The following is a 23,925-nucleotide window of genomic DNA, read 5'->3' as shown; positions in this document are numbered from 1 at the left end:
GAAAGGTACAGAGTCACGATTCTTTTCTTGCCTATACTAACATATTCCCATACTCACTTGATTTTTCTTCATCTCTCCACTATACTTTAGATTTTGCGTTATCTTTTCTCCAGGCAAAGATTGGTCTTTATTATCTCTCAAGCTGAAACTTTATTTTAGTGTTCTTTTTATCAGCATTACTGTAGCTTTACATCATCCTCCTGTTCCTGCTTGCTTCATTGTGTATCATTTCGGACTTTTGTGTTCCTGTGTTTATCTGAAGTATTTATTTTTTGATAGTTTTAAAACTATTCCCGTTTTATTATTTTCAGCTTTTAAAATGGACCATTCTTTGGAGATCCTAGAGGTGCCTTTCTTATATGCAATTTTAAAAAAGGATTTTTAGCAATATGCAACCAATCATTTTCTTTTAAGAGACTCCTTGTAACTCCTGAAGGTGGTCTACTCTTTGATGATTCACAGTCACACCATGTGGTTAGCATTACTTAAGAATCATTGCTGTACTACTTTTCCTTTTAAAGAAAAGTTTAACTATTAGTTGGTTAATGAGTATTTTACATTTCATATATTCAATATTTGAATTATTCATTTCTTCCTTTGATCTCCTAGGTAATTTTTATTAGGGCTTATTAACTACTTGGTGATTCTCCTTTGGGGCCTGAAAACTTTTTTCCATGTGACTGTGCCTCTTCTGGACTTCTAATTCTGTAATATAGCTGCTGCCTTGCCATTCAGGCCTTGCCTTTCAACGAAAGATGCCTTATGTCTTGATGTTGTCGAAAGATGTCTTCCTTTTTTCACCTTTAAATTAATTGACTATCCTGCTTGGTCCTTATTTCTCCCATGCTGAGTTTATTTATCTTAGATATTCCTTGAATAGCATCTGTTTGAAAAATTAATTTTTGAAATTGGTCTGTTTTGATTAACCAGTTAAATCAGATTCATATTCTTTTGTTTCATTTTAGGAAGAATGCCTTAAATTTCTTTAAAACTGAGATTTTAAAAGATTTTGCTTATTTCAAAAAGCAAAACAAGTTGCAACTGGCAGATCTTGGGTTGTTCTAAGTGACTTGCTAACCTAATTATATACACTTTAGAGGTCACCACCAGATTTCCCCCAGATGTGGAGGGAGAGAAAGAAATGATTAAGAAAATTTTTTTCTTTTTAATAAGTTTTATTGAATGCCTTTTTAAAAAAATCACATTCATTTCTGGATCTGTTCTTTTCTCTCCAACTCCCTTTTGCCCTCATTCTTTTATAACAAAGAAAAACAGTCAAGAAACAAACAAAACCCTAATATAGTGACTGTCTTTGTAATGTAATGAGCGTGTATGTAAACATGGTGTCTGTCTGTCTGTCCAGAGCATGTAGGTATGTGTCGTTATCTGGGAGCCTGTATTATGACAAGTTTCTCAGATACACAGAGTTCACCTTCCTCATTCTGTTTTTCAAAGAGTTGTCTTTGAAAGGGAGCAGGATTCATTGCAGAAAAAGGCCAATATCTGCTGAATGAGACCTTAGTCTGCCCCATGGAGCATGTGCAGCTGTAAACCTGTCCTGCCCTGCCCTTTCTTCCTTTCCTTTCTGGCCCTGTCCTGACTTGTCCTGTCCTGTCCTGTCCTGTTCGGTCCTGTCCTGTCCTGATTTGTACTGTCCTACTTGTCCTGTCCTGTCCTGACTTGTCCTGTCCTGTTCTGTCCTGACCTGTCCTGTCCTGCCCTGTCCTCCTCTCCTTTTTTCCTTATTTATTTTTCCCTTTTCCCTTTCCTTTTTTCCTTTCCATTTCCCCTTTTTATTTTTCCCTTTCCCTTTCCTATCCTTCTTTCCTTTTCTATCTTTTCTTGTCCTGTCCTGTCCTCCTTTCCTCTTTTTTTTTCCTTTGCACTTTCCCCTTCCCCTTCTATTTTCTTCCTCTTCCCCTTTCCTTTCCTTTTCCCTATCCTGTCCTTTCCTTTTTCTTTTCCTTCCCCTTTTCCTTGTCTTTTCCTTTCCTCCTTTCCTTTCCACTCCTCCTTTCCTCCTTTCCTGTCCCGTCATTTCCCCTTCCTTTCCTTTTTCCCCTAGCCCCTATTTTGCCATTGACTAAAGACAGATTCTTCTTTCTTTTCCTGTCCTTTCCTTTCCTGTCCTGTCATGTCCTGTCCCTTCACTTTCATCTTCCTCATCTCCTTTTCCTTGAAGGATCAGCTCAGGTGCCACATCCTATAAGAAATCTTCCTTAATTCCCCCAAGATGTCCACCACAACTGTTATCATGTGGAACCAATCTGTGTACATATTGCATCCACCAAGAGAATGTTCTCCAAACTCCTTGAGGGCAGAAGCTGTTATTTCCTTTTAATCTTCATCTCTTCCAGTACCTAATACTGTGTCTACCACAGAGGAAGCCCTTAATCCACGAGTTAAACTGAATACGAACAAATAAACTGAGGTAAAAACTCAGAACAAAACAACAGGATTATAAAGAAGCCATCTTTGGGTCTACAGAGCTTCTAATTAATGAGGCCCATAAATTTGTGTTTTGAGGTGGTTATATAATGATCTCGTTTCAGGTAACTATTTGAAGATAATAGTCCCAAATTAAGTACACTGTATTATTATTGCACAACCCCAAATGCTTTTCCTCCAAACAGTTATTCTGCTGGAGGTCTCTGATGATCAACTTGATCTAAGTTAATTACATTCTATATAAAATATTTCTGCATTGTGAAAAGATTTGACAGTACAGGAAACCAAGGAATCATTACAGAACTGTACTTCCTCCCCAAATTAAAAACACTGTTTTGTCATTGCACAACCACAAATGCTTTTCCTCCAGTTATTCTGTTCTATGCCCAGGTTGCTGTCCATAGTGTTCAAATCCTGAGTTCCCATGATCTCATCACATGGAAAGTGCCTTTGCTTCATGGCTACCCCTCTCTTTACCCCCCATTCTGACTCAATCTGATCACTGAGGCTGATCTCAGCTAAGGGTTGATTGGATGAAAGCCTCGTCCACTCTGAGGTGATAACAAACCTTAACCCTCTGAGGGAGAATAACTGCTTCCTCAGAGACAAACTTTGGCAATAGAGTTCAGATGTTCTCAAAGTGTAGTCTGGGAACCCTTTTCAGATGTTCTGTGAGATCAAAACTCTCTTCTTTTAATTTCTAATATAGTAAATACTTTAAAATTTTTTTAACGGGCAGTATTTCTAGATACATGACATAAAGAAAAGCTCCTTGGGGGTGCTCTTCATATTTGAGTATAAAGGTAGGGACATCTAGGTGGCACTGACATGGATAGAGCACCGGGCCTGGAGTTAAGAAGACTCCTTCCTCTTTCTGAGAACAAATAAGGCCTCGGACACTTACTAGCTGTGTGACCCTGGGTAGGGCACCTCATCCTGTTTGCCTCAGTTTCTTCATTTGTAAAATGAGCTGGAGAAGGGAATCAAAAAACACTCCAGTATCTCTTCCAAGGAAACCCCAAATGCAATCATGAAGAGTTGGACATGACTGAATAATATAGACAGGAATGCCGAGACCTTAATCAGGGGCTCTTACTCTTTTAGATTTTAACCTCAGAGTGTAGAGGGAGCAAGTTTCTTGATAAAGGTGATAAAAGGACATGGCAAAAGAAGAATTAGTGCCCAGGTCTTCCACCTCCCAGCTTAGAGTTATTATAGGGAAAGCATTGTGATTGAAATATACTTCATTATTTTGAGAAAATGCCTGTACATTGTGCTGGGGTGGAGAAAACTTGAATGACATTTATTTGCTTGTAATTAATTATTTGGTTAATGTGATCAGCATTGCTGATGAGGCAGGGGAATTTTGAAAGTTTTTTTTAATTCGATGTCATTACAACAATCAATTATGTGATAATTAGGGAACAACAGTTTTTTCAGAAGTCATGTTTTTCTTCAGGTTACTATTCATCATACAAAATATGAGAATAAGCAAAAATGAACTAATTTCTACTCAGAAAATATTCATTATTCATTCCTTTTTTATTACATGGTTCTGCTTAATATGTGGTATCATGTCATAATTTCCTATTCATGTTTGATTATTTTAATTTGATTTGTTAAGAAGAACTTTAGGAAGGCCAGTATGATTGTACCATTGAAGGGAGGAAGGGAAGTAATATATAATAAATGAAAACAGGTAGTTTTCATTCAAAACATAAGTTCTGAATGAAAATCAGAATTTATATTTAATCCTAAGGTTAGTAGAGAACTGTTAAGGAGGAAGAAGAGGAGAAACAGTTTAAGTAAGTTGTTTTGGCAGGTGTGTATCTGAACTAGACTGGTAGCTATATGAATAGAGAGGACAGAATCTATGGAGATAATATTGTAGAGAAAGAAATTATAAGATTTGGCACCTGATTTATATACATGGAGTAAGGGAGAGTGATTTGAGAGGGATGTGGTAAGGGTTGAGTCTTTGCCAGTTTGAAATAATATCAGAAGGACTAGATTTATTCTGCTTGACTCCAGAGGGCAGGACTAACTCTAATGCATGTAAGTTGCGAAGAAGCAAAGTTTGGTTTTGTGGGAGGAAAAACTTCTTAATAATGAGAATTGTCCAAAAAAAAAAAAAAAACAAACAAACAAACCAAAAACCCTCAATTAGAGCTCTCCCAAAATGGAAAAGGCTATTTAAGGAAGTAATGTTTTCCTTCACAAAGATCTATTTTGGGAGTTGTGGGATGAGAGAGGATCATTCAACAAGAAGCCACAGCCTTCTGATAGATGCTCTGTTGTTCAGTTGTTTTCAGGCCTGTCTCACTCTGTGACCCCTTTTGGAATTTTCTTGGCAAATACACTGGAGGGGTTTGCCATTTCCTTCTCCAGCTCATTTTACGGTGAGGAAATTGAGGCAAACGGGGTGAAGTGACTTGGCCCAGAGTACCCAGGTAGGTAGTATCTGAGGCCAGATTTAAATTCAGAAAGATAAGTCATCCTTTCTCTGGATCTGTCATTGTATCCACTGTACCAACTACCTGTTCAATATGGTCCACCATAATTCTTCTCATTTTGGCCTTTATGACCTCGTATTGGGAATTATTGTAAAACAAGACTTTAGAATGGTTAGAGAATCTGTTTTCTCCTGTAGATGAGGGCTTTTTTGGATGTGCATATGTCCCAAGAGTCTCATAAACTTGACATTTTCACCTTTGGCTATAAGGTCAAAATATGTATGTATACACACCCCACATTGGGAATATTCTGGTCCAAAGGTCAGTGTGCAAATCTCATTAATCAGAATAGGGATTAGCTCTATCAGATAGCTGTTATGTTGTGAGAACTTCCCTTGAACAACTTCTAATAGTAATTTACTGGCACACAATGAACTTGGGCACAAAAAGTACATGCATATAAGGGAGATAAATGGGACTAAATTCTGTGAGAGAGGGAGAGAGAAGACATGCATACAAAACACTGGTGCAGAAATAGAGGCAGCAACTTGCCAGGAAGGTTCCTTTGGGAAGACAGAATAGAACACTAAAGATCCTTTTTACTCGGGTCCCATTGAATCATTTTTTAAACTGTGTGAAGCACCTCTTTTGGCAAAAAGAATGGAAGAATTTTGTAGTTTCTCTTAGCCTTCAGAAAGAATGAGAAAACTCTTCTTGCTAGATAAACTCTGAAAATAGGAACCCCTCCTAATTCACCTGTAAAATGTCAAGTGGCTTCCTTTTCTAGTCTCAAATAACTACCTTTCTCCCCTCCCTTATCCTAGCAAAATAAAAATAATTTAAAAAACCCTAACTGAAAGTGAACTAACTCCACTCCTTGGGGTTTTTTGTTTTGTTTTGTTTTTATCAAACTACGAAATTGTTGTCCTTGGTACTCTGCTTTCCCATACCAAGAATATATTAAAAGTATTTTTTATTCTGTCTTATCTCTTTCTGTTTCTCTTTGGCCTTGTAGCATTTGTTTCTTTCTTACATTTGCAAGTTAGCCAACTGCAGAAAAGATCATTGCAGACCAGATAGGTTATCTTTGTCAGGAACCAGAAGCAGTTACTGTGCAAGGCAGAGAGTGGGGTAGACTATAAGGATGTTTTGTAGACTTGGTTTGTCTAATATTGGTGGGGAAATTACAGGCAGAACTTAAATAGTTTTTGTTGGGCCTAATTGCTTTTCATTATGTTTTGATCTTAGGCATAATTTAGACCCAAAATTGCTAATTTATGCAATATATCTTCTCACAAGAAAAGGTATAAAATACTCAAGCCTGTGAGGTCAGTTGGATGAAGGAGGACAAACAGGTAAGTCTTCAGAAAAAGTCTTATCCCTTTCCAGAGGCTACTTCAGTTGTTCCTGGACAGCAGCTTGGGACAGGTATTCAAAGTCAAATGCGCCACTTTTTTCATTACTATGGCTGCAGAATGTCTTAGTACTTCAGTAGGCAGCAGGCCATGTATTATAGTTGCTTCCTATAGCTTTGTTCTTTCTCTATTCTTTTCTCTTGTAATCTATGCTGTATATTTCTGCTCACATAATATTCCTCAAATGCTGCTTTGATCATGTCACTCCTTTGTAAGAGAACTTAAAAGGTTATTTATTGATCACTTCTAGTTAATTTCATTAGCTAATTCTTTTAGCATTTTTTTTGACCTTGTCCAAAAAATAGATCTCTTTATATACTCTTTATATAGAGTCTGTTGCCTCTCTGTCAGGCTATGGGTAGCATGTTTTATCACCGATCCTGTGAAATTGGATCATTATTAAATTGATTGTTAAGTTGAACCTTCAGAGCTGTCTCCACAATGTTGTTGGTTTTTTATAATTCATTCTTCTGGTTCTGCTAATTTACTCTGCAACTGAGCCATCTCACCAAGCTAATAATATCTTTCCAATTACATGGGTCTGTTTTTATTTCCATAAAGCTTTTAAATAATATTTTCATTGCATTTTTTGGGCTTTTCTTTAAGTATGATATTCATCAGTTAAAATTTTAAAATTTTGCTTTCTTGACTATTATTTTATTTGTAATAGACTTGAAACAGAAATATATTTTCTTATCCTTTGCTGTTGTATTATATTAATAAACATGTAAAACTTATTTTAAAAAATTTTCACTGTACATTTCTACTGGGTTGGCTATTTAGTGTGTTTTATATATTGTTATAACTTTGAATAGTAAAAATGCAAATAATGCAATGAATTCATGGAATTCATTTACTTATGTTAATAAGTGCCTAAATAGTTCTTATGAATGTCTTGATAGGTAAACTCACAAATATTTTATATATTTTCTAGTGATTTTAGTGGATTTTTTTTTTTTGGCTAAGTTTTTTTTTTGACAATATGCCGAAGTGCTGATTGGATTTAATACCATGAAACTTCATTGAATTTATTATTTTAATTACTTTTTTCATTGACTGTCTTGAGCAGTGGTATCAAACTGAAAAAGATGGGTCCCTGGTCCTAAATTTGTACTAAAGTACAAAATTAACATTATGTGTGTTGCATTATATTTTTATTTACTTAGTTAAACATTTCTCAGTAACATTTTAATTTGATTCACAGCATAGGGGGAAGTTTTATGGCAGCTTTTTAACGACTGCTCTTTTTTTCTTATTGCTATAACTAGCATTTCTAGCCTCTATCTTAGATGTTAGCAATTGCTTTATCCCTGATGTTATTGTTTTTCAATGTTATATATAATGCTGGCTCTTGGTTTTAGACAAATAATGTTTAGGAGAGGACCATTTATTCCTGTTTTTTTTTTTTTTTTTTTAGTATTCCTAACAGGGATAGATATTGTATCTTGTCAAAAGCTTTTTTCTTCATCTCCTGATATAAGTACATACTTTTTGTTTTCATGTTATTAATGTGATGTGTTATATTGATAATTTTTAAAACAAAAATCCAACCCTGTTGTTTCTTGTATAAATGTAACTGATCATACATAGGACATAATTTTTGGATATATTGTTGCTGTAGCTTCTGTGCTATTTATTAGGAATATTCGTCTGTTTTCTATATTTTGTCTCTAATTGATTTAAGGTATCAGACCTTTCTGTCTTTGAAGAAAATATTTGGTATGACTCATTTTTTTTCCTATTTTAAAGTGTAGTTTATATGACATTGGAATTAATTTGTTTTTCGGATGTGTGATCGAATTTATTTATGAATCTATCTAGTCCTGGGTTTCCTTTTTTCCTTTTGGATTTCATCTAGGCTTTGTATGGTTTCTTTTTCTGAAACTGGTTATTTAAATTACTCATTTATTATTCCATTAAATGTTAGCATTTCAAGTTTTTGTATGTGTTACAAATTAGGTTGTCAGTTTCATTGATATATAATTGGACAAAATATTTCCTAACTGTCTTTATTTTTTCATTTGTTGTAAATTCTTTTTAATTGTTGAGACTGGTAAATTTGAGCTTCCTCTTTAAAATTAAATGAACTAATCGTTTATCTGTGCTTTTTTTCCTTTTTATTTTTTCTCTCTATTTAAAAAAAATTAATGAATTTATTTAAAACAAATACAAAAGAGAAAAAAAAACATTGACATGTGCACAGCAGAACATGAGATGATTAAAAATATGTGGCAATAAATTTTCATTTCAAGAAAGCCTATATAATAAATGATGTTATTCAGAGATGTCCATCTTTTCTTTGCTTCTTGTAGGTTTTTGTTCTTTGCCATGCTCTTTTTACTTGATTCTTTTCCCCTCTTTGTTCCCCTTTCCCCCAAGAAGGTTCAATTCAGTGCCGATACACACACATACATAGATAGATATCTACAGTTATACATACATACATATATATATATGTGCATACGTCAATATAAGATCATACTATGCTTGATTGTCTTCTTGTTTCCTTGGATATGGATAGTATCTTCCTTCATAAGTCAAAGTCATTCCATTTTTTTTTTCTGAATCTACCAACTCATTTTTTTCATCACAGAAAATATTCCAACCTTAATACTAATTGTTTTAAATAGTCTAAAACAATATTGATTAGTATGCCTAAAATATTCTATAGTTATTCTATTTTTCTTTTTGATTAAGTCTATCTTGAGTTTAACTTTGTCTGAAGTCATGATTTCTACACTTTTTTTGCTTAGTAAATACCCCTGATCTTTATTATTAAGTCTTGTGTGTATCTCGTTTCCTATTCTTCCTAACTCCTTGGCTTTTCCTTCTATCTTACCCTCCTATTATTTAACTCCCCTCCTCCAAGGATACCTCTCTTATCCTCTGAGCTGCAACTGTTCCCTGAGGAGCCTCATACAGATATATATATATATATATATATATATATATATATATATATATATATATATATCTATATTCTATACTTTTTTTTTTTATGTTACTTTTCATTTTGGTAGATTTTTTTTTTTTTTTTTTTTTTCTAATCTTAAAATAATGCCTCAAGATGAGACTTCTTTCAGGTAAAGTGAATTAGATTAAGCATTCATTTCTGAATTATGTTGTAGTTAGGCTTCATTTTTCACATATTGGGATGGATTTACTGACCTACTGGGCTATTGCCTTTAAAATTCTGTCAGATTCTGTTCACCTGTATCATATAAAATTTTAGTCAATGAAAACTGTAAAATCTTATATGTGAAAGGAAATATAATATTGTTTAATTTGTTTTTGATTTTTTTGTATCAACCTCATTCAGATGTATTTGGAAGTACTATAGGATGCAACTGGTTCTTCTGGAAAGATGAATATAACAGTATATCTAATAATCCTGCATCTTCCCTATTTGTATGATCTGCTATGTATAATTTTGTGTCTTGTGAAAAACAGGTTAGTGGGGGCAGAATACCATACCAGAAGAAAAAAGACAGAGTCTCATGGGATGAGAGTGCTGTAATGTGCTCTGTGATTTCTTTGATGGTGGATCATCCATCCTGAATTTATTTAGCTGCTTCTCAGTTTTGGGTATTTCTCAAGATAAGAATGTCAAATAAGGATTTAGGATTTAGGGATAAGATAAGGATTTCAAAATGTCTGTTCAAGTCACTTTATTTAAATTGTTTATTTCTGAGCTGTTTGGTTGTTAGAATCATTCTTCAGATATGGCTGTGAACTAATCAACCACAAAAGTCACTCTCTGTTCGAAAATGTAAAATGGATTCTTAATGTACTGCCTAATAGATTAGATGAAGTAATATAATATCTCAGATCCCTGAGATCCTAGATGATACAGATGATTTCTATAACCATTCTATTACAGACCTACATGTAGCCATGAATGCATTCACTCAGAAGGAATAGCACAACTAACATATACTCCTCCATTTTCTTGTTATTTTCTCCACTTGCCCCCTTTGTACTAGATACTTTGTTGTGTAAATATTAAATAGAGCATCTGGTACAAAGGAGGTAGTTGGGGCACAGCACTTCTTGAAGCACAAGAGAAACACAGATATTCTTCTTTGAAGGTTTCCTGCTCCATAACCACCCTACTCTACGGATTCATCATTGAGACTTTGCTTCAAGATATCCAGTGAAGAGAATTCTGCATTCCTCAGTAGCCTGTTCTACTTCTGAATAGCTTTAAATATAAGGATGCTTTTTAATGCTTAAAGTTTATACTCCTAAGTGAATGTGAAAGTGAATTGACTTGATTAACTATTTCTGAAGCGTTATAAGTGGGTTTCATTCTTAAATACTGGATTGGACTCTATTACTTTCATCACCCCTGACATTCTGTGTTATAGAGTGGTCTCTTTGTACAGTGTGATAGGTTGGATGGTGGAAACTCTGAGGGATGTTATAAGGGAGAGGTCCTTTAATCATGTATTCTGTTCATTCAAATATTGTCTGTGGTGCTCTAATCTGAAACTAATGCTCTCAGCAGAATGAGCATAACTAGTAGGTAGTCCTTAATCTTCCCAGCACATATCTCACCTGCTCTATTTGCGCCAGATGCTCCATTTGTGGATTGTGTCAAAAAGAGTATCATGTACAAATGAAGTTGTTGTAGTAGAAGCTAACAGGTCAAAGACCAAGAGTAGGCAGAAATCCTGCTGAGATGATCTATATTCAACTCAAAAACAGTCAGGTAGACTGGGCTTCCATACTTTAGTGGTAAGTAGTCCTATAGAGCATCTTAGATCTGCTGGAAGCCAGTTCCACTTTAGAATAGTTCTAAATATTGGCAGGTTGTTGCTTTGCTTGATTTTTTTATTTTAAATACTGTTTGAGGTTGATACTCTTAAATGAAGGTGGAAGGGAACTAAATTGAGCAACCATTCATTTCTGAACTGTGTTGTAGTTGGGCTTTATTTCTTTTATATTAGGTTGAATTCACTGACCTCCTTAATCAATGTGTTAGCTACTGGTCCTCCTGTAATGTATAACAGTTTGGACTGGACAAACAGATAAGTAAGAGGTATTTTAATGATACTTAGGGCCTTAATTAGGCCCTCTCTAAAGTGCTATGACTGATTCTCTTTCAAGAATAAACCCAGTCACCCTCCACCTGCCTTATTTGCACCAGGTGCTCCTTCTATATTTTCTAGATGAAAGAGTAGCTAGTGCAAAAGAGGTTAGTGGGGTTCTCCCCCACTACATTACACTTGGAGGAACAAGGCTAGGCAGATACCCTGATCAGATTGGGGTTCTGTAATATACCATTTCACAGTTCTTGATAGTTCATCATCCCAAGTTGGTTTAGTTGCAGTTTAATGTTAGAGATAAACACAAGGAAGTTTGCATTGTGAACTAGGCATTAAAATCTGAAACAATTTTTAATGTGTGTTTGAAGTGCAAATGTCTGTTCAAGTCAATTTATCTGAATTGGCCATTCATTTCTGAGCTGTGTGGTTGATAGGCTCTTTCTTCATATGACTACGTGGATTAGTTAGCCACTATTCAGTGGCTATTATATTATAGAATACTATTCATGTTCTGTTTTTCACTATTAAATCATGTAGTGGACTCCTGTATTGGTTTATAGGCTAGATAAAATAATAGCTCAGGGATCTCAAATCTCTGAAATCCCCTGATGTGTGGTTAGTTTTTACAGCCAACCTCATTGACACATATGCTGGCTTCTTAAGAATTTCCTAAAATTGACACTCCTACATGAATGTTGAATTGAATTCACTTAACTTTGTATTTCTGAACTGTGTTACAGGTGGATTTCTTTCTTCACATGCTGAAATGAATTTGCATTCCTGCTAGGTAACTGATACAGGTGACTACAACTTGGATTAGCACAACTAATATATCCTACTCCACTCTTCTACTAACTCCTCCATCTGCCCTCTTTGTATAAGATGTTCTATTGTGTAAACACTATCAAGTAGAGCATTTTATATAAGGAAGGTTTTTGGGGGCATGACACTTGACCTTGAAGTATGAGAAAAAGCAGAATCCTTGCTATGAAGAAGATGACCCACTTCACAAGTGCCCTAAGGATTGATCATTGAGACTTTGAAATGTCCACTAAAGAGAAGTCTGCTTGCCTAAACAATCTATTCTACTTTTGAATAGCTTTATAAGTATTTTTCTTTAATGATGCTTAAAGTTTATATTCCTAAATGAATGTTAAGTAACCGGGTTTTTTTTGGATGTTGTTACAGATAAGACCTCCCTTTACATACTGAGATGGACTCAAATTTCTATTAGATGATTGTTGACTTTGGCATTCTGTTTTATAACTTAGTCTTTTTTGTTGTGTGATAACATTTGGTGGCAGAAACTCTGAGGTAAGCGAGAAATTCTTTAATGGTATATTTCACTTTTCAACAAACATCATTCAGACATGGTTGATGGTGCTAATAATACCTGAGACTAGGGCTTGCAGAAGAATGAGCCTAACTATATTGACTTGTGTCTTCCCTCCACATGCTCCATCTGCCCCATTTGTACCAGATGCTCCATTTGTGAATTCTATCAAAGAGCACCTGATATAAATGAGGTTGTTGGAGTATAGGCAAACAGTTAAATAAGAAAGAGCAAGTGGAGAACCTGCTGGCATAAGGGTCTATAGTCTTGAGGTTCCTCCTCCATCTCATGGAAACAAATTCCACTTTAGGATAACTCTTAATAATGTTGTGTTTTATGTATTCATCTTAGTTAATATTTCTAAATGCAGCTCAGTGTAAATTAATTAGGCATTGATTGCTGAACTATTTTCTAGGAAGGTTTCATTTTTCACATATGGAGATGGTCTTATTGGCCTCATAGTAAGTATGTGCTAGAGTGGTCTGTGCTGTGTGGCGATTTGGAAGAAAAAAATAAAAGGAGATATTTTAAGTGGGAGGACCCTTAATTTTGTTTAATTTGTTCTGCTTTCCATACTAGCCTCATTCAGATGTGTCTGGAAGTACTATAGGCTACACCTGGTTTTCCTGTAAGGATGAGTAAAACAAGTACATACCCAGCTATCCCCCACCTGCCCTATTTGTACTGAATGCTCCTTTCAGTGTGTTCTTTCAGAAAGAGCATCTTGTGTAAAAACAGTTGGTGGGGGAGCATACCACACCCAGAAGAACAAGAGGAGGCAAACACTTGGGCAATATGAGAGTTTTATAATATACCCTGTGCTGTCTATGTCAGTAGGTCATCTTGAATTTGTTTAACCATTACTCAACATTGGACGGCTCTAAACACTTGAAAGTTTGTATTGCAAAACAAATTTAAATTTGGTAATAGTGCATGCTATACTGATAAATTCCTGTTCAAGTCAGTTTTATTGGATTTGCTGTTCATTTCTGAACTGTTTGACTTATGGGATATTTTTTTCAAATACAGCTATCATCTAGTTGACTTTGAGATCACTATCTGTTCTTATGTTCTAGGTCACAGAAAAAACCCCCATACTGCCTAATACATTAGGTGAGATAATATCCAAGGAAATTCAAATCTCTGAGATTCTTCATGGTATGGGTAGTTGTTATATCCAACGTCATCCACATAAACCAGTATAATTTTCTACGACTAATGTACTCAGAAGAATGAGCACAGCTGAAATATATTCCTCCACTCTTCTACCATCTCCATTTTCTCCCTTTGTACAAGATGTTCTGTTGTATAAATAGCAAATAGAGCATTTTGTATGAAGGGAGTTTTTGGAGGCATAGCATCGACCTTAAAGCACAAGAGAAGACCAAGACCGTCTATGAAGGATGTCCCATAGCTTGCTCCATAATCACCCCAAGGTTTGATCAATGAGACTTTGTATCCAGACATCCAGTGAAGAGAAGTCTAAGTGCCTAAGTAAGCCTGTTCTACTTCTAAATAGCTTTAAATTGTAAGGAAGTTTCCTCCCCAAATATAATGCCTAAAATTGAAGTGTATTAAATTAGCTAGCCATATATTTCTGATTTATTGTTTTATTTATGTTGATTTCTGAATTCTGATGTGTTTCCTTCCTCATATACTGGAATGAACTCACATTCCTCTTAAGTAAATATCACCATTGACATTCTATGTCATATGGTGATCGCTTGTTTTGTGTAATAGGTTAGATGAAGGATACTCTCAGAAATCTTATATATGCAAGAGTTCTTTTAATACTATGTTTTGTTTTCCAGTTTACCGCATTTGGATATGGTCTGGGGTGTTTATAGTCTAAGACTGATGCTCTTGGAAGAGCCTAACTTGCATAAAGACTTCCATCTTCCTTCTATGCATTCCACCTGCCCCATTTGGACCTGATACTCCATTTGTGGATTCTGTCAAAAAGAACATCTCGCACATACGAGGCTGATGGAACAGAAACTAGCAGCTGAATCACTAAGAGTAAGCAGAGAATGTAAGATCCATATTTAACTCAAAAACAGCTTGGTTGAGTGGTCTTCCATATTTTGCTGAGGTATAACTGGTCTTGAAGGGCCTCCTATATATTAATTTATTTTTTCCCTTTTGGCAGCCACTTTTACTTAAGAATAGTTCTAAATATTCAAGGTTTTTTTTTATCTTAAATAATTCCCTCTGATGACATATCAAAATGCATGTTGAAGTGAATTAACTCAATGTAGCATTGATTTTTGAACCACTTTGTAGATGTGGGCTACATTGTTTACATATTAGGATGGATTTACTGACCTCATAGGTCAGTACATCATAGATCAGCCGCTTGTACTATATAGACAATTTGCAGAAAATTTCAGAGGGATCTTATAAACAATAAGACCTTTAATGTTTTATTTTTCCTATCAACCTCACTCAGACCCTCAAACTGCTAGAGCCTACCACTTGTTCTCCTAGCTTGTACCAGATGGTCCATTTGTATTTTCTTTGAAAACAACATCTTTTATAAAAAACATAGTTGATAGGAGTAGAACATCACACCAAGAAAAACAATGGGAAGGCAGAGACTTTCATTCTGTGATATTCTTGCAGGTTGATGACCACAACTGGTTTTTTTTAGCCATTACTCAACATTGGACAGCTCATAACATGAGGAAGATTGTATTGTATATCAGGCTTAAATTTAATATTAGGAAATGTTTGTTGATAAATACCTGTTCAAGTCAACTTTGAATTGTTCATTGATTTCTGAGCTGTTTTGTTGATAGGATCTTCACTTGTTGAGCACTAAGGTCATTTTCTTTTTTTAAATGTTTTGTTGACTTACAGGCTTGGTGAGATACCTGCAGAGTCTCAAATCTCTGGAGTCCCCTGAGGATACGGTTGGTTTTTACAGCCATCTTCATCCAGACATATAACAGTACAATCTGCTATTTATGGTTCACTCAGGACTAGCACGACCAATATATGCCATTCTACTCTCCTGACATCTCCTTCACCAGCTTCCTTTGTACAAGATGTTCTATTGTGTAAATACCATCAAAGAGCATATTGTACAAAGGGTGTTGTTGGCATGGTATTAGCATTCCAAACTGAAGCGCAAGGGAAGGTGAATGCTGCCATGAAGATCTTCCATAGCCACCACCATCCTAAGGCTTGGTCACTGAGACTTTACATCAAAATGTCCGGGCTAGCCCAGTGATCTTGTGATGGAGAGAGCCATCTGCACCCATAGAGAGGACTGTGGGGACTGAGTGTGGATCACAACATCGTATTCTCATTCTTTTTGTTGTTGTTTGCTTGCATTTTGTTTCCTTCCTCATTTTTTTCCCTTTTTGATCTGATTTTTCTTGTGCAGCAAGATGACTGTATAAATATGTCTAGAAGAATTGTACATGTTTAACCCATATTGGATTACTTGCCATGTAGGGAAGGAGGTGGGGGGAAGAGGGAAAAAATTTGAAATATAAGATTTTGCAAGGGTGAATGTTGGAAAAATATCTTTGCATGTATTTTGAAAATAAAAAGCTTTAATCAAAAAAAGAAATGATCAGCAGGATGATTTCAGAAAGGCCTAGAGAAATTTACATGAACTAATGCTAAATGAAGTGAGTAGAGCCAAGAGAACATTATATTTAGCAATAACAAGATTATGTGATGATCTGTGTAATGGGGATAAACTAGAAGCATTCCCAATAAGATAAGGGGTGAAATAAAGTTACCCACTATCACCACTGCAATTCAATATTGTATTAGAAATGTTAGCTTTGGCAGTAAGAGAAGAAAAATTAAAGGAGTTAGAGCAGGTAATGAAGAAATGCAATTAGCACTTTTTTGCAGATGATATGCTGATATACTTGGAGAATCCTAGAGAGTCAATTTTAAAAACTAGAAATAATGAACAACTTTAGCAAAGTTGCAGGATAAATTCTGCAAAATAAATCCACATAAATCATCTTTATTTCTATATGTTACCCGCAAAGTTCAGCAGCAAGAGTTACAAAGAGAAATTCTATTTAAAATAACTCTAGATAATTTCATTTTTTTCCATTTTGATTTCATTTTTCTTGTGCAGCATGATAAAAGTGGAAATATGTATAGAAAATTGCATGTTTAACATTGGATTGCTTGCTGTCTGGAAGAGGGGGATGAGGGAAAGGGAGGGAGAAAATTTTGGAACACGAGGTTTTGCAAAGGTGAATGTTGAAAATTGTATGTATTTTGAAAGTAAAAGTCTATTATGAAATAAAAAAATAAACATTTAAAAATAATATAATGCTGACATTTGTCGATTCTAATGTGAATTCGATAGATTATTTCTGAATCATGTTATAGATGAGTTTTCTTTTTTACAAACTGGAATGGACTTGAATTTCTGTTAGATGACTTATCACCTAGGATAGGTTAGATGGCAGAAACTCTGAAGGAAGTGAAAAGCCCATTTAATGTGGTACATTTTATTTTTCAGTGAGCCACACTCAGATGTGGTCTGTGGTGGTATAACCCAAGAGTAGTGGTCTGAGAATATTAAGCCTAACTAGTGTATCAACTTAGGTCTTTCTGCCACGTGTTACACTTGCATCATTTGTTCCAGACACTCACTCCATTTGTGAATTTTGTCAAAAACATCATCTTGTGCAAATTAAGTTATTGGGGAAAATATTTCATTTTAAATACTCAGTACTGTGAGGGACCCTTGTGGGCATAATATCCCAGAGGAATAGTGTTCCATACTTTGTACAGAGACATCTAGTGACTACCTTTTTCAACAACTTTATTATGTTTCTTATAAGTAACTTAAATGTGATTCAAAATGCCTGTTTAATTGATTTTAATTGACATTGTATTTTTGTTCTTCATATGTTTGTTTTTCTGATATAGATGGGGATGGGATATTTGTTCTATGTCAGATTCATTTTTGAATTTCTTTCACTATTATCACTTTGTAATAGGTGGGAGACACATTTTCTCCCATCATCATAACTTTGAAATCTTTTAATTGTATGGCTGATTTACTCTTCTGCCTCATGGGGGCTATCATTAGCATTGGCCCATTAGGGTGTGCATAAATAGTATATACTATTTTACCCTCCCACCGTGCCTTCCATTGGAGTGTATTACAACTGGCTCAGTAGGATTAGCCCAACTGATAGATATCTCTCCGACTTTGTTCTATTATCTCCCTTTGCCCTCTTCATGCCCAGATGCTCCATTTTGTAAAAAATGACAAAAAGGGCCTATGCATAACTGGTGATTGTGGCAAGTTTATTCTACCTGCTAATACTAGAATGGACTGAGATCTTGTCACTTCACTCCTGTTAAAAGTGACTTGACTAGCATCAGAAAGTCATAATCTACCATATCCCCAAATTAGTCATTCAGACTTTGTCAGAATATCTCTAAAAATATGCAAGCATCTACCAGATTCTCTAGCAGCCCATGAAACTGTTGTGTAGCTCTTGTTATTTGGAAGATTGTCCTTATACCAAGTCTGAATTTTACACTAATTGTTGAAGTAAGTATACACTTTATCAGTTCTATTCTCATCTTTAGAGGGATGAGTTTATAGACCTATGGAATTACTTTCGTTGCTTAAGATCCTACAATATTTTAAATATATTTACAATATATTTAAATATTCTTGTACTTTGTGAAAATTAGGATGAGGAAAATTTTGAAGGTTTTTATAATCCTAAGGTATTATTTTTCAGTTGGTAGTAATGCTTATCCATCTTCCTACTATCCTAATCTACTTGTCCTGTTTACACCAGAAACTATTTTGCATATATTTTCCCAGGGATAATCTTGTGCATATGAAGTTGGGGTAGAACATTTTCCCCCCTATTGAAAGGTATTTTTTTCTTCAATTACATGTCACGATAGTTTTCAACTTTTACTTTTATGAGATTTTTTTTTCCGTTTCTCCCTGCCTTTTTACACTCTCCTTTCCTCAAGATGGCAAGCGATCTGATAAAGATTATACAGGTAGAATCATAGTTGTAGAAAGAAGAATCAGAACAAAAGGGAAAAACTAAGAGAAAAAGAAATAAAAATAGTATGTTTCAATAGGCATTCAGACCCCATAGTTATTTCTCTAGATGTATTTTACTTAATGAGTCTTTTGGGATTACTTCAATAATTGCATTGTTGAGATGAGTTTAGTTTCTCAAAGTTGATGATTGCACAATGTTGCTGTTACTGTGTACACTTCCCTTGGCATCTGTTCATATAAGTCTTCACCTTTTTCTGAAATCCAGCTGCTCACCATTTCACATTCATCACATTCATGTACTACGACTTGTTCATCAATTCCCCAAATGATGGGCATCCCTACAGTTTCCAGTTTGTTGCCACCATGAAGAGATGCTATTATCATTTTTGTACACATGGGTCATTTTCCTGGTTTTATCATTTCTTTGGGATACAGACTTAGTGGTATTGCTGGATTAAAGAGTCTGTACAGTTTGATAGCCCTTTGGGCATGGTTCCAAATTGCTCTCCAGAATGGTTGGATCAGTTCACAACTCCAACAATGCATTAGTGTTCCAATTTACTCACATTTGTCATTTTTCTTTTCTGTTATCTTAACCAATCTGATAGATGTGTGATGGTACCTCAGAGTTGCTTCAATTTGCATTTCTCTAATAGTAATTTAGAGCCATTTTTATATGATTACAGAAAGTTTTAATTTCTTGATCTGAAAACTGCATATCTTTTGACCATTTATTAATTGGAGAATGACATGTATTTTTATTATAAACTTGATTCGGTCCTCTATATATTTTAGAAATGAGGCCTTCATCAGAAACACTGGATGTAAATGCTCCTCAGCTTTCTGCTTTCCTTTTGATATTGGTTGCACTGTTAAAGTTTTTAAATTTAATTTATTATTTTGTTATTATGTAATATAATAATATATTTCATTTTTAATCTAATAATTTTAACTAATTAAAAATTAATTTTATATAATTATATTATGTTATATAAGAACTAATTTAATAACAAATATAGAGTAATATATTTTATGCTAGTTTTTTATTTAATTTAAATTAATTTGTTATAGATCAAAATAATTAAATTAATTAAAATAGTTTTAATTAATGTACAAAAGTTTTTTTAATTTAATGGATCCAAATTTGACTTTTTAAATTTCATAATTTTCTCTGTTTCCTGTTTGGCCACAAATTCTTCCCTTCTCCATAGATCTGACAAGTAAACTATTCCTTGTTCTCCTAATTTGTTTATGGTAGCATCCTTTATGTCTAAATCATGTATCGATTTTAATCTGATTCTAGTATCCAGCAAAGCTGGGAAACTTTTTTTTTTTTCTGCCAAGGGCCATTTGAATATTTATAACATCACTCACAGGTCATACAAAATTATCAACTTATAGAATTCCCAACAGTGGGAGGTGCTATCCTGTGCTTGCTCGATGATTGGTGTATACAGAGAATTGTAGGAGGGACTAGAGGGTGGAGTAAGATGAGCCAGAGTCACTTTGGCAGTGGACGAGGAAGAAGGAGGTTGCGGAGATACAGCTTCCATCCCCTTCACTTCTACCCTTAAAGACCAAGAATAAAGACTAAGGACTTTTGGTTATCCTGACTCAGGCTGATTCTGGGGTGTCTTGGGTGCTACCACGGTCGTCACACCTCAGGGTTATTTTAATTTGCATTTCTTTAATGGGTAGTGTTTTAGAGCCTTTTTTCATATGATTATAGATGGCTTTGACTTCAGATCCTTTGGGAACATTCTTGAAAGAAGATTAAGAATAGGCTGAGATCCTGTTGGGACATGGATCCCATAATCTATGACATTCTGCTTAATGAGTCTTTTATAATTCCTTATTTCAAAAACCCAGGTGAATATATGGGGCAATTGTTTGTCCTTTGTACCCAAAGAAGACCAATGACATTAACTGTGACAGATCAGTTCAATACAATATCAGAAGGTCCTACTGCAGGTCAGCTACAAATAGTCCATTTGAACATTTGGGATAGAGATGTCTCTTGGTTTGTGCATCTCATGCTTCCCTAGTACTGCTATGATTCTGCTTTGCTCACAGACTCAGCTCCTTCTTTGCTACAGCCATACCATACTGGGTGGTCCCCCATGTTTCAAAATAGAAACTAAAATTTATCAGAGAAACCACGAGAGTGTTCTTGTTCCTCTTCTTTTGGCCTCCATCTGAGCTCTTACTTCATGTGAATTCTCTGTCTTTTAGGTCAATGTCCATTTGGCCTTGGGCCACATGGCCAACCCATCATAGTTATGCTCTCTGCAATAGAGTTTGAATGCTTGGCAGTTCAGTTTGAGAAAGAACCTTCGTGCCTAATCTTGCCAGGTGATCTTCAAAGTCTTTCCAAGACATTTCAAATGGAAGCAGTTTGGTTTTCTGTCATGGTGCCAGTAGACTGTTCGGATTTCAGAGGCATACGACAATGAAACCGGACAGTAGCTCTGTAGGACTTCAGTTTAGTACGCAGCCTAATATTTCTTCTTTCCCACACTTCCGTTCAGAGCTTCCCAAATGCTGAGCTAGCTCTGGTAATGCATGCATCAATTCCGTTATCTCTGCGGACATCCCTGTCTCGTCTATAGTGCTCAAAATGTCTCTGTTTGCCGTAATCAGTGGCTCCGTGTATGGATGGTGCAGACCTGGCTGGCAGAAAACCTCTGTTTTCTCGGTGTTGATTGTCAGGCCAAAATGATCACAAGTGGCAGGGAATGGATTGAAACTGTTGAACCTTAGCCTCTGAGGATTCTTTGAGCGCACGGTCACCTGTGAGCAAAAAGTTGTACACCAACTCTCCTTCCTTTTTAGTCTTAGCCCGTAGCCAAATCAAAATAGTTTGCCATCAGTGCAATTACAGTCGTTCCTGCCATTTTCAGCCTTGTTGACAGCATCTGGCAGCATCATGGAGAACATGCTAAATAGCATGAGTAAATACATAGCCCTACTTTGATGCATTGGTGACAGAGAAAGCCTGAGAGCCTTGTGCTTTGCTTTTGTTCAATGCAAATTTTCAGTTCAGCATTCTGTGCCCCACCTTACCTTTGTCACTTATACCCTGCCCATTTCTAATGATAACACTGTGCTTCCCCAAGTTTTGTTACATTTAGGTAAACAAAAGACCATCAATGATGAGAAGGTAATGAGATGCACAAGTCTTCAGTAATAAGTGACTGTTGGCTATTGCTTTTATTAATAACTCCATTCCTCTTCAGGACTTCCTGCTGCTTCTGATACTCTATGCCTATTCTGACATTAAAGATACCCAGAATTACAAGCTGGTTCTCTTTCAGTGAATCGATGGTGAAGGTTTCTGGGTCTTCATAAATTTTTTTTGGACTTCATCAGAGATTGTCATGCTGGGAAGATATGCCCTGATGATGGTGGTGTAGTGCTTTCTAGCAAGTGGCAAATTCATTGTCATGAACTCGTCAATTCCTTAACCCCAATTGCCTCAGCAAAAAAAAAAAAAAGACAACTGGCAGTGGCAGTGGGTGACCTTGGCACTTTTGATGTCTGACCAAGCTATAAAGGCTCCACAGCCTTCTCTTTCCTTGACGGTCTATTGGAACAGATTGCTCTAATTCCCCCATTAAAGTGGGGGGAAGTCTTCACCTGATTCAGGTAGACATTCTCTCCACTCACCAATGGGTTTGCAGCCCTTAACCTGGCTTAGCCAATTCATTGAGATGGTTTTCCTGGATGTAGCTGCTGTACATGTCTTCAAACGGCTGGTGAGAATTGAGTGACAGGTCGGCTCTGAAGGTCATCAGGCCCTGAAAAGGGCTCAGGAAAGAGTTGGCATCAGAGCAGCTAGTCCTCCTTGAACACCTCCTGCACCCCGTCTGGAGCACTACAAGCCAAAATGAGTAACCCATTCTACTCTTTGACTGGTGTAATTATTAAAAAGATTTTCCTTAAATGAAGCCCAAATTTGTCTCTAATATCTGTATATGGAGGTGAATAAAATTCACTTATTCACCCATTTCTGAGCTATGTTATAGAGGGATTCATTCTTGAGTGGGCAGGATGGACAAAAGAATTGTGAGTTTATTTTAGGCTCTAAGATTCTGTATCATTTAGGGAGCTTCTGTAATAGCTGATAGATTGGATCAGGTAACCTTGAGGGATCTTAAAAGATCTGCTCTCCTTTGTTGGTTTTCCAAGCAACCTTTTCCAAAATGAATTAGAATTACAGGAAAAAAAAATTGGTCGGCTCAGAAGGATGGGCATTGCTGATTCAAAATCATCCTTCCTTTCATCTTCCCCTGCACCCGCTCCATTTACATCATCTCCCCCCTTTTGCCATTTTGTCCTAAAGACCGTTCTGTGGGGATGGAATTGGAAGAGAGAATAGAGTAATAGGAACTCTTCTATGGTGAATTCCCCTGCCCCCCCCCCCCAACTCTAAGCAGATCTAAAAATACAGCAATCCCAATTGTGAAATCCAAGGAAAAAAACCCAGTGGGTCATGTTGCCTAACCCTGCTTGTCATAAGGAGAGAGGTCTGTAGACATTCAACCTCGCCCCCCTAAAACTCTCATTTGATCCTTTCATCCCTGTTTACCATTATCTTGTTATCTTTCCTCACTTTGGTGACTTGAGAAAGTTGTCTATAATGTGTGCTTTCATTTCCCCTCTCTCATTAACTTTCTGTATCCTAACTTCTGACCCCATCTTTTAACTGAAACTACCCTCTCCAAAATTACTAGTGTTCTCTTTAATATGTCTTTATGTCTTTCAAAAAGTATCACCAGCTTTCCCCAATATGCTTGCCATTCTCCCTCCCAAAGAACCATCCCATCTTTTTTCAAGACAAAGAATGAGGAGAAAAAAATAAGCATAACTGATGAATGCATTGAAGAAGTCTCAAAATAATGGGCAGTGTGTAGTGCTTGTGGATCCCCTACCTATGCAAAGTGGTGGGCTGGGAGTATCTTCTCATATCTCTTCTTTCAAAACATGTTCGATCTTCAGAATTTTGCAATATTCAGATAGATTGTACGTTTGTATTTTCCATTTACACTCTTGTAATTGTGTGTATAATATATATATATATATATATATATATATATATATATATATGTATGTATTTGCTCTGCTTGCTTCCCTCTGCCTCAGTTCATGTAGAACTTTGCATACTACTCCTTATTCATCACATTCATAATTTACTGCAGTGAAATTC

Source organism: Sarcophilus harrisii, chromosome X (genome assembly GCF_902635505.1).
Source record: "Sarcophilus harrisii chromosome X, mSarHar1.11, whole genome shotgun sequence".
NCBI classification, from domain to species: domain Eukaryota; kingdom Metazoa; phylum Chordata; class Mammalia; order Dasyuromorphia; family Dasyuridae; genus Sarcophilus; species Sarcophilus harrisii.
The sequence above is the reverse complement of the archived record's forward strand: the minus strand, read 5'-3'. Positions refer to the sequence as shown.